Genomic DNA, 19,535 nt, shown 5'->3' with positions numbered 1-19,535 from the left:
TTGTGTATAAAATGTCATAAACTAAGTGAAAATTAATGACATAATGGATAAAAACATTTTTTTGTAATAAAGGGCTAATGTCAATATATAAGAAACTACCAAAAATGAATGATTTGAAATGGTAGCATTATATACATATACGAAAGGATGAAGAACATGGATTTATACTTCCTGTAATTTATAAAATGTGAAACACAGACAGCTACCTTCCACCGCCGTTAGTATCCTAACTAGTGACACAGCACATCTCTGAGTTCCTTGCTCAGTTAACAAAGATAGAGAACTGCTCCTGGAGTACAAGTAAACGTTCACAAAATGTTTGACATGGGAGGATGTATACATACATATTTATGAAAGGTGTGAAAATGACCTTAGATTTTAATATTTAGTTATTTTTCTGTATGTCCAACTTTATTCAATAAGTACCTATCATTTAAAACATTTTAAAATATTATATATATGTATTTTTTTTAATAAGGTAAGAGAAATGCCATTAGGCCTTCCTGTTACGAGTTATGGATCTGTTACATAACAATGGATATCCCCAAGCAGCTTCCATTTAGGAAGTTGTTAGTTGAATGATGTGATCTATAAAGGGATCTTATCTTTTGGGAGAAGGGCATAAATTATTCTCACTTTGTATGACTCAGATGTTTTGGAAGAACAGCTGAAATCTCTATTAAAAAGGCATTACGCCCCTATGAGATTTTCCCATCCCTAGGATGAATGTAATATTTGAGGAGGCCTGAGTATTTTTCTACCTTGTAATCGTACATGAAGAATTATTTTGTGTGGTGCCACAGGTTAAATGCATATCATGAAATTCACTTTCCTCCCTACTGCCATTTCTGTCATTTAATTCAATGAAAGTGCACAAAAATACAGTATGACTCAGAATATTGGAGCTGTGGCTAAGCGAGAAAAGTTCATTTAAAATTGATTTTCTTTCAGGACTCCTTGATATTCTTCATTCCAATTGTTCACCTCTACTGTAGGGCTCAGTAAACACTTAAGGAAGTCGCCATGCACTGCAGCCTGCCGGAGACATGAAGGAATGTAGAGCAGGATAATCACAACATCATCAACCCAATTCTCCAAGGTAGCTGGCCAATAATGCTGTTCTAATTGAATAACTTATCCACAGCTATTTCCCCTGGGAGCGCCGAAGGCTCAGCCTCGGCAAAGAGGCAGATGGTGCTGCATATACAATGAAACCTGTAATTTTCTCTTGCCATTGGACATGTTAACAGTGGGCTGCTTCTGCTTATTCTTTAATATTTTATTTTAATAGTCCCTTCCCAAATTATCATGTGCCATGAAGCAGCCAAAGTCGGATTCAGTGATACATATCATATTTAATTTATCATACCTCTAGCTCGCTGAACAACTTACTTGGTAATCAGCAGCAGTATATGTCAGAGTCAGGTGCAAAGTGAAATGAAAACGACAGAAGAGAACCCAATTAAAACCAAAAGGGGAGATGAGTCTTCAGGGTGGCACTGCATTAACTAGAGGCAAAGCATGGAATATCAAATGCATTCTAATTCTGATTTTTCTAAACAGTAATTTGCTGTGGAATATACATATGCAAGGTATTTCAGGAGACAATGGAGAGGCTCTGTTTCCTGCTGTGAGACTGATTCAACCACTGGGATCTGGAAGGCAACTAAGGAGGCTGTGTAGCTGCTTGATTTTCCTCCTCCAGTGGCAGCCAAAGTTGGAAGAGAAGGAAGTGCAGGCTTAAGGGGCAAGCAGAGACAGCCCATCAGCGGGCTAACAATGCGGCAGATGACAGGCCCAGAGGCAAACCCAGAGCCGCCAGCCCATCAGCCTACACAGGCTGCCAAAGAGCAGCCGCAGCAGTGCAACAAGATCATCCAGACTTCAGTGCTGGGGCCTTGCTGCAGCCAGTGATTCGTTGTGTCCTGGAAACAGCCCTCCATGCAGTTTGCCTTCTTCTCCTGGGAAAGAAGGGAAAGGAATCAAGGTGTAATAGACACAGAGAAAGGAGACCGCTCTAACATCATTGTGTGAGACTTCCTTGTCAGAAACCATGCCATAAAGAATGTTCCACTCTGCAAAGCTATTTCTCTGTGGTTTGCCCAAGAGGAGGAAAGCTCTCCTAGCATTAGCGAGCAAATGCACCATTGCTGTCTCAGACATGCCAGAGCACAGGAAGAAAGTGCTGGAGGTCACAGGGCAGCACAAGACAGCTGTCATGGAAAGCAGGCGATAAGATTAGGCTGATTTTATTTTGGAAAGGTAAACCAGTGCTGCAGCGCCCTGATGTGAATGATTCACGAAGCCTCTGGTTTGTATTAGACACCCGACGTGCTGTTCACAAAGAAATGACACAACAATTAATGTGTCAAATAATAATGTGCCACTTGGAGGAGGATAATTGTACCCAGTGTCAGATAGTTATTAGGTCAGAACGAAGGCTCATCCTTTCAAAGGCAGTGGCGGCTATTTGCTCTGGCATCCTACTGTAAGTACAGTATTGTGTTCATAATCACACAGGCTTCAGCCAGGAGCTCTGGATTTTATCTGATTTTTCTCCATTTGGCATAATACTCTGATGATTCCCTGCACAGAAAACTCAGTCATGTGAAACACAAATGAGTGTGATGAAAGACAGATTGTTACATGGAGGAGATGCTTTCTTTGTTTTTCACACAAAATAAAGCAGAGTATTGTCACTCAGAAGGTTGAAGAATATGTAACAAAAAAGCATCCGACCTGAGTTTGCTCATGTGTAAAAGATAGTCTTTCCTGCTGATGATTTAATGCATGAGGATATCTATCATTCACATCATGGCCTCAGAAATCCCTGTTCAATTTCTGGTTCCATAACTTACTTGATGTGGGTTTTGGACAAATCATTTAACCTCACTCTGAGATTCCATTTCCTCATTTGAGAAACAGAAAAAGAAAAATCTGCTATATATTTAGCTCCCTGGTCTGTTGAAGAGGTCAAAGAAGAAAGGAAATGAAAAGATGTTTTGTAAGTATGAAGGACCATGTAAATATTATTATTAATTTGTCTATTAATGCTCCACATCAATTAATGTTTAATTAATGGTCAAGTGTTTTATCTTTTTACTCTAAGAAAAACTGTGTAAAGTCACAGGTTCTTAAAAATCAAAAGGCTTCTGAGTGAATAGGAGCAATATCACAACCACTTGCTTGAGGCCAAACTAAAATATTTCATCCAATCAAAAATGAGGAACTAAAATATATGTTTATAATATGCGTATTTGCTTCTGCTTCTTGTACTTAAGTGTGGCTATGGTAAGATATGAAAAATATATTTAGTAATTTTTGGAAGGAGAAAAACACTAGGGTATTTCATTTGCACAGTTCATTGAACTGTTTCTGTTCAAAGGTACTTAAAATAAAATATAATTACATGTTATATAAAATTCAAAGTGCTCATTGGTACTTTGTGGACAAGAATAATTTCTGTATTTTATCCTTCTATGAAGATACATTCCCAAGTGACATCTTGATTTTGTGGACCATAAATGATAAAAGATAAAAGAAAAATGGTGTAGTCCATTACTTTGAGGAGCAAATGACTAACCCTTTTACCTTTAGGGAGATCTTGTTGAGGAAATCAGATTTATATATAACAACATGATAATTTATATATAACAACATGATATCAGATTATATATAACAACATGATAATTAATGTAGTAGTATATGAAGACAGAGAGGATAAAGTGAATTAATTTGCTGAAGATAAACACTTCTCTAATTCAGATTAGGGAATGAAGGTATGTCTGTCTTGACACCATATGTGTCCCCCCCCCCCAAGTTCTTTGTATTCTGCAAAGTGTGCTTAAAAATTTACAGGGCTTACAAGAAAACTAAGGTTTCTCTACTTGTCAGTAGAGTCCATATCCCACTGGAAATCTTTTATAATACTAGTTTACAAGTGATATCCTATCACAGATATTCTATCTGCCTCTTAATTTTTAATACAATAAGTTACTAAGTCCAGCCACCCTCAGTAGGAAGAGAGACAATATCAGAAAATTTGTGGACTCATGTGTGTGTGTGTGTGTGTGTGTGTGTGTGTGTGTGTGTGTGAGGGGGGTACTGGAGATTAAATATAAGGTCTATGTACTGAACTATATCCTTAGCTCATTTTTTATCATTTGTTTGAGATAAGGTCTCACCAAGTTACTAAATTGCCCAGGCAGGGCTTGAATTCGTGATTTTTCTGCCTGGGCCCCCAAGAATGCTGGGATTACCAGCATGTGCCACCATGCCTGGCTTCTTGTGTATCTTATAGGTTGGAAATTCATCAAGGAAGAGGAGAAACCATAGAAGGAGAGGCTTAAGGGTTGAAGTACAAAATATAAAAACCCATTTGCCGGTAGTTTTAGGGGTCATCAGATATTGGAAGCCACAGAGGGAGGCAGTGGAAACAATAATAGAGAACCTACCATTAGTCCTATCCTTTCGCTCTAGAAGACAGAAGGAACTGTTCTTAGTGGTCCTAGATTTTAGGAAACTTGGGGAGGGGGCATCAAGGCAGATTGCTTCAGTTGGTTGGTCATTTCTGAAATAATTTCAAGGTATAAATAAGGTTGATGTTTTTTTCAAGTTATTCTCTAGCAAATAATCACTTCTATATATCATTTGAGAATGATAAACAATGATATAACTATGACTTTCTTATATCCGATAATCTGTTCAAGGAAGTGGAACCATTCTGTGCCAGAGTTTTAAGCATGGTTTTAAACTGATATTTTGCAATACTTACGTGGCATCCCCTGGTGAGTATTACCCCACCCCTTGAATGGTAGCAAGGTTTCCATTAGGCTTTGTGGTCCACTTGCCATAGAATCAGTAGTCTAAGGAGTGACCTAGTGTCCTGAGGTGCCTACTTCATCTTTTGCTACCATGAATCATCCTCTGCCCCTTGAGGTTTTCACATTGCCTCCTTCTGCTGGAGAAATCCTTTCAGCACTCTGAGCGCTTGTCTTATCTCCAGTGATTTTTATTTCCTGTACTCTGTACCTGCTCAGGAACTCGCAATCATATGTGTTCTAGATTTGTTCTAAATGAATGATTTTTATCCTGGAGTAGCACAGCTCCAGGGCCCTACCCAAGACATTTCAGAATCTCTGATGATACTAGTGGGTAGCTAAAGTTGAGAAAACTTAATCTCTAAAATCTTAGTTTAAGCATCTGACTCAAGAGAATAATTTAAAAGAAGATCAGCCCAATGTCTACCTTCAAATTATGCCAGGAATGATCAACCAATTCAAGAATTTTTACCCGTGCTCATTCAAACCTCCTTCATTTTGTTGACTTCTTAACCTCATAGTAACCTCTAGTCCATTGCTATTTTTTATCAAATCACCACTTTCTTGAACTCACCTTTTAAGTAATACACCATAGTTCTACACTACATAGTTCTATGCTAGATAGCCACTTCCATTCAAGGTTTACAACATCCTTATTATTCTGTTTGTTATACTTGCTGGCACAATCCCAACTCTGACTGAAATAATAACTATGTACCTAGTTCATATTAGCATCCATATAGTAGAATGTTGCTAAGAAAAATTACATAACCATCTGTGCACTGGTCTTGTTTCAACTTATCAGAAGTCCATATAGATCCTTGACACTGCAAGATGCTGCACTCTGTATTATGGTTTGGATCCTAAATGACCCACAAAGGCCATGTGTCAAGGGTTAGCTACAAGCTTGCTGAGGTGCAGAACCTGTAAACCTGTGTACCTACTGGACAGAGGTTAGGTCATTTAGGTCATGCTCCTTTTCTCTCTTTGTCTCAGCCGCCATAAGGTGGCTAGTACTCCCTCATCACGTTCTCCGAACACTGGAGAACCACCACAGACTCTGAGCATGAAGGCCAAGTGACATGGACAGAAACCGCTAGCCAAATCAGTCTTTCTTCTCTTTGAGTTGTTTGCCTCATGTATTTTTCACACCACTAGAAAGTGGACTCATACACTTACCTAGTTATTTCACTTTGCTGACTGAGATGATTGTATCCTTTCTATAGTTGGTTGAATAGTTCTGCCCAAAAAGATATATTCAAGTATAAACCCTGCATGTGAATATCACTTTTCATGAAAATAGTGTTTTGTTGCAGGTATATTTAAGGATTCCAAGATAAGAGGTTCCCAGTTTTAGGTGGTCTCTATATCTGAAATTTAATGTCCTTATAAGAGATAGAGGAGGGAAATTTGAAAATCAGAGGTCCAAGGAAGAATACCATGTAAAGACAGAGGCAAATGAGACTGATACCGCCACAAAGTAATGGCTACCTGGACGCTTTAATGACTGGAGAAGACCCATAAGGATTCTACTAAGAGACAACTGAGGAAGTGTAGTCCACAGTTTCATTTGGATTTTTGGCCTCCTGAATTATGAGAGAATAAATTTATGTTATTTTAGCCTCCAGTTTAGGGTGAGTTGTTATGACAGTGTTATGGTTTATACCTGAATGCCCCAACCCAAAGCTTTATGAGCTCATAGCTTGGGCTTCAGGGAGGTGACTGAACCATTGGGATGTGATACTTATAAATGGATTAGTCCACTGAGAAGTTAATCCCTAAATGTGATATTGGGAGGTGCAGCCCAGTCCAAGAAGGTGATAACTGGAGGTGTGTCCTGGAAAGGTATCTCCCTTCTACCTCCTTTGATCTCTCTCTGCTTCATGCTGCCATGCCATGAGCTGCTTCTCCTTTGTCATTCCCTCTGACATGGCATCCTGTCCTGGAGCCAACTGAGATTATGGACTGAAACTTCCACACACTGTGAACCAAAATAATCCTCTCCTCCTTTAACTGTGGGCATCAAGTATTGTGTCTGAGCCTCGAGAAAGTGACTAAGGCAGTAAGGAATTAATAAGTGAATACAACCTTTCATCTCAAAACTCCAGTCCTCTACTTCCTTCTTACCAGAAGTCTGTGTGGATCCTTGACATTAACAGATAGCCTCTCCATACTCTAAGTTGTGATTTGGATCTTAAACGCCCCCCAAAGGCCATGTGTTAAGGCTTAGCCACAAGCCTGCTGAAGTGCAGAGTGTATAGAACTGTACACCTACCGGAAAGAATTTAGCCATTTAGGCCATGCCTCTTCTTTTCTCTCTTTGTTTCTCAGCCAGCACAAGATGAATAGTACTCCTTTATCACATTGTATTTTATTAATAAAGCAACTATATTCAGATAAAACTAACTAATCTTCCCACCACGCCTACAAACCCACTTGGATCTGTGTATAGGACCTTGCGCTAGCTGATTGTGCCACTGGACTCTCCCACTTGTAGCTGTGTACATGGTCATCATCTTTTCTCCTAGAGTCCCTTTCTATCACAGGCCATGTGTCCATTACTCTTTCTTAATTATGTATATACTCAGTTATTTCCCTTTGTGTCCTGTGCAATTATCACCATCTACTGGATCACTTCCATTGGCTCAAAAATTTGCCTCGATATTTTTCTTTAAAGTGTGTGTTTTCTCCTGTCTTCTTATCCTTCTCCAAGTAAGTTTATTTTCTCTTTTCCCTGTGATTCCTATACCTCTCAAAAGAGCTATTAATTTCACCATTGCTACTTTCTCACTCTTTTCTGCCCAATTTATTTTAATCAAGTCTTCCTTTCCATCACTCTACTGCAATACTTTCAAAGTCTCTAACATTTTGGAACTTTGGGCTTTTGCCAAAACCCAAAGCTAATTCTCTGTTTTTATTTTCTCCAAACTAGCAGGAGTCGACAGTTCACCTTTCCCTCATATGGATCACTTTCTGCCCTAGGCTTCTGTAAATCTTACCCAATACAATTTCTACGACAAATTGAAATAACTGGAGAATGGCATTTGTGAGTAGCTGCTAATTTTTTTCCTTTGTATTTTTTTGTGTGCTGTTTTAAAGCTTGGTAGAGGGTTTAGGGTTGATGATTTTGTTTTACTTTTATCATAGTCATGTACTATACATGGTTACCTTAAAAACCACAGAAAGATACACTATTGTGAGGCAAAATGAGCTCTCCATTAACAGCATTCATTGATGAGATCTAAGGAAAAACTAAGATTACCAAATATAAGGAAACAAGTTCTACATTTTATTTCCTCCATGTGTTATGTTTGATTACTTTCCTATCTTCATGGCAAATAAAGAATGGAGATGAATTCTGTTCTTAGTTCTCAGAGTAGGAGTCCCAGTTGAGAAATAGTTTAACATGCAGAGTGATGCTGGGCTGTAGATGACTTTCTGATGCTAGAAACAAGACTTGGGAGAAAATCTTATTTAACATGAATATTTCTAAGCATTGTTTGGATATGATAAGTGAAGATTAGCAGGAATCCAGATTAGTACTCACAGAGGGCAGGACTGGAAGTGGTGTTTGAGATCATTTGTATCATTGTATCTTTGCTCATTGCTATGTGTTCTTTCCAGGGGTAGCTGGTGTAGGCTAAAGCAAACAAGGGAGAGGGACAGAAGAATAGAGAACACAGCAGCTATCCGCTAGAGACATGGAAGTAAACTGTGTTTCAATATCAGTGTTCTTTTTTCTCTCAGGAGAGGTAACAAGTTCCTTCCCATATTCCACTATTGAGATTAATAGAAATTTCCCAGTCACCATTGTGGTGCTGATTACATGTACTCTTTTTTGTTTATGTCACTTCTCCAACTCTCCTGTTCATGTCTTTATACTTTCCAAATAACTATTTGCTCGCAAAATCTTGCCTCAGTATCTGTTCACATCGCCTAAAATATTGGATATCATGGTCCCAGAAAAGGATACCTATATATTATAGGTTGAATTGTATCCCTCATAAAATTTAAGTATTGAGAAAAACTACTGGAGGGGCTTAGTGTGATGATCAAAATCAGGGGTTCACATGTGCTAGGCAAGCGTACTACCACAGAGCCACTTCCTTGGTAAGTTTTGAAGTATTAACGCTTCACTTATTTTGACATAAAATCATTTCCTGATGTAATTAGATAAGATTAAAGTGGACTCCCAATTCAACAGGACAGGCATGCACACACAGAGAGGACCATGTCAGCATGGAAACAGAGACTGAAATTATTCTGGACTAAACTGTGTCCTCCAAGAATTCAAGTATTTAAACGCTAACACCCAACAGCACTATATTTGGAAGTAAGGCCAGAAGTATTCCTAACACGGTTAGATTAGTCTCTTCCTATAAAGATGCTAATTCTTGCATGTTAGGGCTCCACACTTACGACCACCCTGTCTCTGTTTCCCTCCACCCCCACATGCTGTGTGAGGACATCAACAAGAAGGTGACAGTCTACAAGCTTGCCAGAGAGCCTTTGCCAGAAATCGAATCCCTCTTGATTTGGACTTTCTGGTCACAGGAACCGTGAAAAAAAATTTCTGTTCTTTGAGCCAGTTAGTTTGCTATGCCTCTTCATGGCAGCACTAGACAATTAATGCAAAGGATTAGGCACCCTCTAGCCCATGTCCGACTGAGCTGGAACCCTACTGTGTATGTCCACAGGAAACCTGGAAACTGAATCAGATATAGACTTATTCCTGAGAGAAGAAGTTGTGTCCCTTGGAGCACAGATTTTGGCTTTGTGTTTCCTTATGTCCTTTCCCTTGGCCCCTTATCGAACCTTAGGATTTTATTTTATTGCTCATTTTTTTTCATCACTTTCATAGTAAAGTAGTGTAGATCACAATACTTAGTAAATGTACCAAATTTCTCTAAGTGAAACTTTTACTTTCTTAAAAAGGTGTAAATAGCTTCAAGGTTCACAGTCTCTTTTTCTTTACCTTCAAGGTTAAGTAACTAAAAAAAAAAAAAAAAAAAGATTGAGTAACTATAAACCTTTAAAGAAAATTCCTATCCACAGAAACATGAAACAACTAAGTTAATTAAAATTTAAGGAAAATAAAGGATTATATAACTAAATAATCTGGATTATGAAGAAGAAAGAACCTAGGAAATTGGAGTAGGAATATTTGAATTTCAAGACTGACTTAGCTGTTACTCATTAGGTAAATTTTAAAAGACAGTTTTCCTTCGTTAAGGCCCCATTTTAATCTGTAGCATGCTAGAACTGGACTTGGTTACTGCTGAAGCACACAGGCTTTTAAAATTTCAGCATGCCTGTGATTTCTGTGCTTCATCCTCACCTATGCCAGACTCTGTTGCAGCACCAGGGGCCGGGAGACTGATTGAGCCATGAAGTGGACCCAGGTGGGGATGGAAGTCTCTGGATCTCCTGCATAATTCAAATGCCAGACCTGGCCAACATCAGCGCATTTGCCAGCAGTGGCCTTGTGGAGAATTTTCAAATGCTAAACATTTATTCTCATAGATTTTTCTCATTATTTTCTGCCTCACTGCACTTTTTGTTTTAAAAATTGTTTTGGAACATTTTCCATTACTAGAAACTTTGACAGTATTGGTAATGATTCCCCCTCATCCTGTGATTTAATGTAGAATTAGCCTCTTTCCAAAGCATTTACATGTTGCAGATGTGTGAGCTGTTTTCTTTTATTCCAAGATCAGTTTTTCTCCCTCAGATATAATGGTCCAAAACCATTTGTTCTAAATTTATTTGACACTATTATCGTTATAGTAATAAATTGTGAAATAAAATTCTATGCTCAATACAATCGTAAGAAGAGCATCTTTCATCGTTGTAAGATGAGCCAAATGCTGGAATTCAGAGGAGGCAGACAAGCAAACTCAATTTATGGCATCATGGAGACTTCATGAATGAAGTTTGGTTTGGACTTTACATGACTTTTCCACTGAAAGGCAATATGGAGGGCCACATTACTGGAGAAAGGCCAGCGTAAGAACCAATGCGAAATAAGAGAGACATTGGCCGTATTCAGAGACAAAGCTTGGTCTCCAGTTTGAACCAGATTAAAAGTACATTAACATAAAATCTACTGAGTGTCTCTTTCGGGATGATGGAAAGTATTTGGAATTGCGTACAGATACTATTTGTACAACAGTGTGAATCAACTGAATACCACTTGACTGTTCATTGTACAATGGTTAGTTTAACATTCTGTGCGTCTTCAATAAGGCATAAATGGCAGGTCCTATATGGTTAGTCTGTTTAACTTTTATTGGTCTTAAAAATCAGTGGAAGCCCAAAGAGTTCACATGATTAACAAAACAAATGTTCACAAAGAAATAATAAGGAGAAAACATGGGGGATGAATTGAATGAGAATGTGCAAGAGGTGGAGAGACCAGCTACACAGTTTTTAAGAATGGTTTACCTTGTAGTTTAAAAATAAAAGTTATCTTGTCTTTGAACAGACTTCTGTGGAAAGTTAGAGAAAATGGATTAATGAATTGCATTTGCATATCACCAACTTCAATTATTTTTAACATTTTGTTGAATTGACTCCATCTTGTACTCCTCCTTGATTCACCTTCCTGCACATTTTGTTTAACTTTATGTCCTGCTGTATTCTAAATAAACTCAACATCATAGTGTCACTGTGTGTTGTCCAAGGAAGTCCCCATAGAGGAGATAGGGAACTTAATTCACCAAACCCCCAAGGTACATTGTAGGTTCATTGAGTCCCATCACACAAAAAAAGAATTTTCAGATGCACCAGTGAGAATCAATTTCCTGTTTTCCTGTTGTTAAGACACATTTTAGACAACCACACCTTTAAAAGAGGAGGTTGAATTTGGCTCATGTTTTAAAAAGATTCAGTCTGGTCAGCTGGCCCGAAGGTAAAAATATCACCCAGAAGGGTGTTGTGGAGCTTAGTTCATGGTAGCTGGGAAGTGAGCAGGGGAACGGTATCAGAGAAGAAGGTGTGAGGAACCAGAAAGAGATCTCAAGGCCCAACTTCCATGATCCACACTAAGGGAAGTGTGCTTCCTCTGTCCCCAGCAGGATCCCAAGACCAATCAAGTCGACACTCCACCTTAAATATCATAAGGCATAAGAATGTCTGTTAGGCAGAATTGAAACAGTATATACACTCAGGAAAAACTGAGTGCAGCCCGTTGAGAGATGCACATTATGGTCTGGAGCTGGGTATATTTATGTGGTCTGGTGTGTCTTCAAAATGGGTGATTTATCATGTAAATTCTTACTGTTCATCAGGTTACCCATTTGATGGGTCTATATTAAGGTGCAAACCATTTACGTGTGTTGAAATTGAGACATGCTGCTCACTTATACCACTCCTTCCTTGAAGATAAGATCTGTAATATGAAGGTCAATTTAGGGTGAAAAACATAGGTCTAGAGCCCAATGTATAGACTTACTGTATCTTTAAGACACATGAATTTTTTGGGAATGAGTTTCCTAGACAGAAGAAGGCTTGACTCACTTTTGTGTCCCAAGAATGCAGTTTTTCTTAAAAGTGCAATTTTTCAAATTTTTTTTAAAAAATTATCTTTTTAATTTATTAGCACATGTTTGCAGTACATAATGTTTACATTCCTTGTGGGAACTTGTACACATACATAAAATATTTCAATTCCTTTTTATCCTTTTTCCCTTCCTTTCCTCCCATCCCACCTACCTCTTGGTCCCTTTCATTGTTGTTCTTATTGGAGGTTTTGAGGCTCTTTTTTGTAAACCTGATGGCTTTTTCTCCATCTTCTTTTGAGAAATGGCTATTCAAGTCCTTTGCTTAGTTTTTCTTTCAAAGAGAAAAAAATAGAAATAAAAATAAACAGAGTTTCAAAACAGGCTAATAGGAGAGTGACAATAATTAATACATTGTGTATTGTTATCTTCATAACAATTACTCAGAGTACAGGATATAGGCATGGTATCTTGTCTAAAAATGTGAGCACAAACCTTTCTTTTCAATGAACAAAGAGAAACTAGCTGTATGATTATCTTAACTCTCTCTCTATATATATCCTAACTATATATAGCTATCTTATGTTACTATCTTAACTATATGTATTATATATTATTAAATAATATATAATATATTATATGTAATATTTATTATTTATTATATATTTCCTTTTCCTTCCTTCTTTCCCCCTTCCCCTCATCAATTTCCCTTTACTTTTGCACATATGTAAACATTGTATTTTGTCAGTAGTGTGAGAAGCTGAATGAGTAAATGAAACCCAAAATGTACAATAGATATTGTGAATGGAGAAGAAACTATGGAAAAGTACAATTTTTATATTATTATATTTATTGTTTTCTTTGTAACTTTTTTCCTATCTTACCACAATACAATTTCACTAGAAACAAACAAGACATTACCTTCAGAGTACTGTTAAATTATAAGTATATTTTTTTCCTTTCTTTTCTTCTTCCTTCTGCAGATAATATACTTAATAGGACTAAGAGCAGGTTCTTAATACCATCTAATGCTTTTCTGGTCATGTCAAGCATAATTATGAACAGTTTTATTATTCTTATTACCTTTGAAGAAGGGCCTTATATTGCATTTAGTTTATATATATATATTTGTGTGTGTGTCTTTTTGAGACAGTCTCCCTATGCAGTTCAGGTTGGCCTTGAGCTCACACAATAGTCCAGGTTGGTCTCAAACTCACAAAGATCCTCCTGCCTCAGCTTCCTGAGTACTGGGATGACAGGCATGTGCCACCACACCCAGCTAGTTAATATATTTTAAAAGTGTCTTTTATCCTATAATAATATTTTGATCTTTTTTTAATATGCCACCTATTTGTTGAGGAAACACGTGTCGTTTGTCTCGCTAACTATTCCATATTCTGAATTTGGCTGTCAGCTGGCAGATCATCCTATCTCAGGCCAGTGATAACTCCTTCAAGTTGGATTTGGTTTCTTATTGGCATGAGACGGTGCTGAGAGACAGTAGTCACAGAGCTAGAGTGCTTATTGTGACTGGTGGTCGCTGGTGCTAAGCGTTTTGAGAGGACAGAGCGAAGTATGTGTCTTTCAAAGGAAAAACAGAACATGAGTTAATAGTGATAGTTAAAATCAAATTTAAAATAACATTTGTCAATTAATTCCCTTTGTTGAACGCTTTTGTATTTATTGTCCCATACTTAAAATGTCAACTTTTAATTTACTTCGTGAAACTACTTGTTTAAAATAGTTTTAAAGCCCCTATAATATTCTTACCAACAAAAAGACTACTGAAAGTAGCTTGCTTTTCCACTGCCAGGCTTCATCTGGATACTCCTTTCTTCGACATCACTCGACTTGCTGATGTGCCAGTTCTCTTTGGCTTTATTTGTGAGTGTCTGTCAAACTGTGTCTCCATTTCTGTACCTCGTGTCAGCACCCTAAGTCAGTTTATCCATTCTTTAAATCAGTTATTTCAGCAGGTTCATAATCCGTCTCCCTTCTTCCCAATCTTTTCTTCCAGCTGGTCCTTGCATTTCTGTCAGAGACATGTTTCTAAAACATAGATTTGATGAAAACAAATAAGCAACAAGAAACCACACTTCGATGACTCCTCATTGTCTACATTGAATACAGATGCTTTTCCCTACAGGTTACAGCCCCCTCCACAGGGGACACAAGGTCACCAGTCCTCACAGTCCCCAGCTTTTAGAGCTCCTGTGGAGACAGTTCAGGGCCCCTGTGTGCCCACTGCAGAGCATCTGATACATCGAGAGACAATAAAAGGGACCAATATCCCAGAAAATAATTCAAAAATATCTCATTAGATTTCCAGTTCTCTTTTCTTATCCTTAAGTTTCTTGTTGGCTTCTTTTCTGCTATTTTTTTCTTTTCATTTGGCCTTCTTTCTAAACACACTTAATCTTACTGACTCCTCTGAATCTTTTTCTTTGATTTTTAAAGTGGAAAGTTTACTTTTTATCTATTTCCTACATGGAATAATTTATTCTCTCCCCACTCACACTTTGACATTTATATCGGCAAAACCATCAGTACATGTGGTACAACAATGGTATGCTAATAATAAGACTTATTACCTCTATGGCTTAGTAGCCATATTTCAGAATTTAAATATATATCTTTACATTTTATCCACTCTTCAATGACATTTATATTTGATGCTTCTGATTTTTCAGACATCAAAGGGTCTCTCTTTTTGATTTTTCAACAGTTTATCTCAAATTGTCTTGATTATGTTTTATTCCAAGATTACCCTGCTCTCCAGTGGGATGAAACTCATTTACTTTTTTCCTTTTACTTCTCTGATATTAAAACTTTTCTAACTGGATTGCATTTCACTATTATTTCTACTAACCAATATTCTCCAATCATCATTTAGCATTCTGCTTCATGAATTTTTCATGAATTTTTCCTGTTATGATTTCAACCTAGCGCTTCTTAGAATTCCTGGTTCATGTGTGCCCCACTTAAGTCATTTTTGTCATCATGCAATATTTGTCTGTGTCCACGTATATTTGTCTTGAAATATATTTGCCTGTCTATGTGTGTCTTCTTTATTAGAGTGCAGAAAGTCCTTTTTTATTCACATAAAGGTTATCCAGAAATTTAATAAATTATAAATTGAAACAAATAATGCTACCTATCATTACCCAGATTTAATAACCTAACATCACCTTTATTCTCATTATGTCTTCTGAGATTAAAAAATGAATAATATACAAGATAAGATGGTAGATGTTACTGAGAACCCAATGTATTTTATAAATCCTCTCTCTAGAAAGACAGCACATTTCCAGTATTGCATACTCAATTGCATGCTTCCTTGTGCTACCTCAGTGGAGTAAGAAAACCACGATTCCCTGTGTTACTTCCCTCTCTTCATTCTAGGCTGTTTAACTCTTACTTTGTTCTGTCTACTAGTTGTTCCTCCATTTGAAATTAGTGTGACTAGTGACAGTTCCAGAAAATGTCCCATCACAAAGGAAGAGTTTATGTATTGGAAAAATGTGTTCCAACCAATAAACTACAGATATGCATTATGGAACTGAATCTTATTGAATTGTCAGTGAAGTGTCCTTGGGTGGGTGGGTGGGTGCATTGCTAGGCATTATCATTCCAGTCAGGAACTTAGAGAAAATAAAATAAAACAGAACCAGTTGGTACCTGAGAAAGTGTGGGTTGTATACAGATGTGCAAAAAACACACATAAAATAAGCTGTTAATAAATGTAATTATTCTACTATATTTCCCTTGTAAGTCATTTCCTTAGGGAACTATGAAAAAGCCAGATGCTAATCTGGGAATTGTCCCAAAATAATTCTTTTGAAAAATATTAACATTCTATTACAAAAGGCTTTGCTTGGAATTATACTGAAACTCAGCTCTTGACAACCATAAATGTTTATAAGCAGCAACAAATTGGAGCGAAAGTTATGAGTCAAAGGTAAGCATTTTACAATGGAGTGGAAGTAATATGAACTAGGAAATTGTCTTTAAAAGTGATCTTTTGTCTCACGGCATAGACAGAACTTCTCCTGCCACTGGTGGTTTGAATAGAAGACAGGTGCTGCAGAGTAGTTCCTGGCATGAAGTAGCTGCCCAGCTTCGCTTCTGGAAAAACTGGTGGTTGCCCTATTGCTTCGTACTGCAGCTCCACATGCAAACAATCACAGCACCTTATCTATCTGCCAGGTAGTAGTGGGATCTGTGAATTTAATTTGAATGGAAAGGTGAAGGGAAGAATACCATTTCTCTTGTCTTGTTAAGTGCAGAATTCTTTGTGAGCACAGCACTATGGTGGTAAAAGCAGAGAAGAGGTAAAGCTGAAACACACTTGTCACTTTATGAAACTCAGCACTTGGTTTTTTTTATAAAAGCAATTTTAGCATCTGATGTGGTACACTGACAGAGCAAGAACTTACAAAGGTTTTTGTGCATTAGAAGATTTTGAATTTTGAATGAAGACCATGGGCTTACAAAATGGAATAAAATGGTAACACCAAGCTCCAGTGCCAGGAGAGATTTTTGGAATGAAACTTTTTTTTTTTTGAATGACACTTTTTTTTGGAATGAAACTTTTAAAGTACCAGGACATAAGACTTCTGGTGTCAGTGGCCTTACAGCACAGTCCAGACCTGTGCTATACAATAAAGTAATTTATAGTCCAGTTTAACTAGACAACAAAGAATCAGAGATAGGCATTATGATATGTCTATAGTGGGATATGATGATATGTCTAACTCTTTTTTCCATAAAGCAAAAGAATCATATTATGAATAATAAGGACCTTATAAAAATACTAAAAAACTAGAGTAATGTTTGTGCAAAATGAACCACCTGGTTCTTATTAAGCACTAACTCCTCACTAAATTGCCTTGGGTTTTGTGTAACCTAGTGGTTTGGGAACAAAAAAATTACTTAAATATATTTATAAAATGCAGTGTTCAGGTGAAAATAAAATTAATGAGTAGTTTTAATCTGAAGAACACAGAGGCTATTTTTGCCATGTGGTGATGTGATTATGTCTGACTCCGGAACTGTTCTTGAAAACATGTGGTGAGCACTTTAGGGAAGGAAGCCAATCCTGGTTAATTAGAAGGAGGACAGTTGTGCACACTCAAAAAGAGTTCGGGCTCAGATGAAGAGACATAACCTAGTGTTCAGCTCCTCCTGTCTAGCAGATAAGATGAAGAGATCTAAATTCAAGATGAACGCTGGGTGCCACGGTGAACCACGTACTGTTTGCTTGGTGGATAAACTGAAAAAACAGATTTTTAAAAATGCTTTTTTAAAACTATCGGTGCAAATGTTTATAATTTGCCCAAATTGGAAATACTCACAGTGCAGCCCTGGACAGCCCATGTGCAGGAGGTCCGCTGACCAGTTGGAGCTCCTGGCCCGCAAGGAGGAGCAGAGGCTCAGTGCGGTTCCAGAATCGATTCCAGGGCTTCGTGAACCACGGGGGCCCAGCTCGTGGCTGCTCCAAACCAACTGGTTCGAACATGCTGATAACTGTTACACCCATGATTCCTCACTGTTCCGCCATCGTGGGCAGTGGCCTCCTCCACCGGCTATGACTGCAGGGAAAAGGTAACAGCACAGATCTGTGGAATGGGTCCTGTGCCTTCTTCATTTTTTCCACGGTGCTTCACATTGTGTCATAGAAAAAGAGCCAGTTAAGGAAAGTGAAACACCGTTTTCACGTGTATGATAGGCAATTGTCTGTATTTCATTGCCGATTCTTACATTCCACAGTTAAGTCTCTGAGAACTTGGACCACTGGCAGCTCACATGCATTGGTTTATCTGGCTCATGGCAGCCGGAGGAACCGTGTATGCATTTCTCTGCCTTGAAAAGGGTAAAGTATTTGAACTCTTTTTGCATCTCACCATGGGATTTTCTCAGCCTTGGTGGTGACATCAATGAACAACCCTGACAAACCAGGAACTTGCCTGTGGGGCATCAATTTAGTGCTTGGGAGTTGTGTTCCTCAAGAGAGATGGCATCACTCCATGTGCCCATGCCATCTGGCATCTGTTCGGAACCATGCAGCTGCAGCACGTTACTGCCCCATTTGGAAATACCTTTACCAAAGTTCCACAGACTTTATGTGCCATCTATGACCAGCCTGTACTAGCTCTCCACACCAGTATTATCTCAATTATGGCACTTGGGGTGGGGTAAAAACTGAAAATTGCACAGGGGGGATAAATTAACTACACTGATTTCCTTTAGATCTTTTGAATATAATTATTGTGAAAGTGTAAAAACTGTTTTGGGATTTTTTTCCTCCAGCACAGCAAACAAATAAGATAGAAAATTAATTATTTATTCCATTCCACTGTCATGAAGGACTCTAGACAGATTTGGCCAGCTGATGTTTAAAACAAGAATGTTGTATCTTAATTTTACAGATTTTACTACATAACTTTTCTAAATGACTAGGTGAGGTTGTAAAAGTCAGTGCAATAAGAAAACTTCCCTTTTAAGAAAAAAGTTTCTTTCTATCACTTTCCCATTCACTTTGTAAAGAATTGTGGACAGAAATTACACTACTCTTTACCATGCTTCTTTTTGACATAAAATGGTTATTTTTTATATAGAAACTTAAGGTTCTTATAAATTTTTTAAAAAATATTTCATTGAAGTACATCTCTGCAGTTCCTTATTCACATTGTAAAATTTTGCAGCAAGTGATCAACTTTCCACAAATGAACCAACATTATGTGTCTTCTGACAGTTTTATTAAATGTAGAGAAATCACCAATTTTTAAAAACTGTAGTTTTCCAAACTTTTCTGCCATCCTCTAACTCTGAATTCAGTGGTGCTTTGGGCCACATAGAGGATCTAGTTTGGTTTATCAGTGACAGAAAGGTTTTTTGATATCATTCAGTTTTTCAAAATGTCCAGGTTTTCTCTATGCCTTTGCCATGTTTTCTTCAGGGTCTCTCTCAGTAGTGCATGAGTATTCCGTCTGTATTACGGTAGTCTTGTTGGGGTGGCCATCTGCTGAGCATTGTGAATCACAGTGAATAATTGTTTTTCGCCTGTTTGGTCCCCAGTTGTGAAGTCATTGTCACTTGGCTTTATAGTACCTGTTTGATATTCATTTTAAATTGTGAAGCTAGATGCATAAATTCACATTCCTGCATCTCTCAGTATATTGCTTTTTGATTTTGATTAATCACAGAAAAAGATTTA

At 37.7% G+C, this 19,535-nt stretch overlaps 1 pseudogene; it reads left to right on the top strand.

Moving 5' to 3' along the window:
* The first annotated feature begins 1,779 nt into the window (after positions 1 to 1,779).
* On the top strand, positions 1,780 to 18,456 carry LOC102025648 (annotated as a pseudogene).
* Positions 18,457 to 19,535: the final 1,079 nt, after the last annotated feature.

This window comes from Chinchilla lanigera, unplaced genomic scaffold (assembly GCF_000276665.1).
Source record: "Chinchilla lanigera isolate Chin_1 unplaced genomic scaffold, ChiLan1.0 scaffold00003, whole genome shotgun sequence".
NCBI classification, from domain to species: domain Eukaryota; kingdom Metazoa; phylum Chordata; class Mammalia; order Rodentia; family Chinchillidae; genus Chinchilla; species Chinchilla lanigera.
This window is presented reverse-complemented; position numbering and strand designations above follow the sequence as displayed.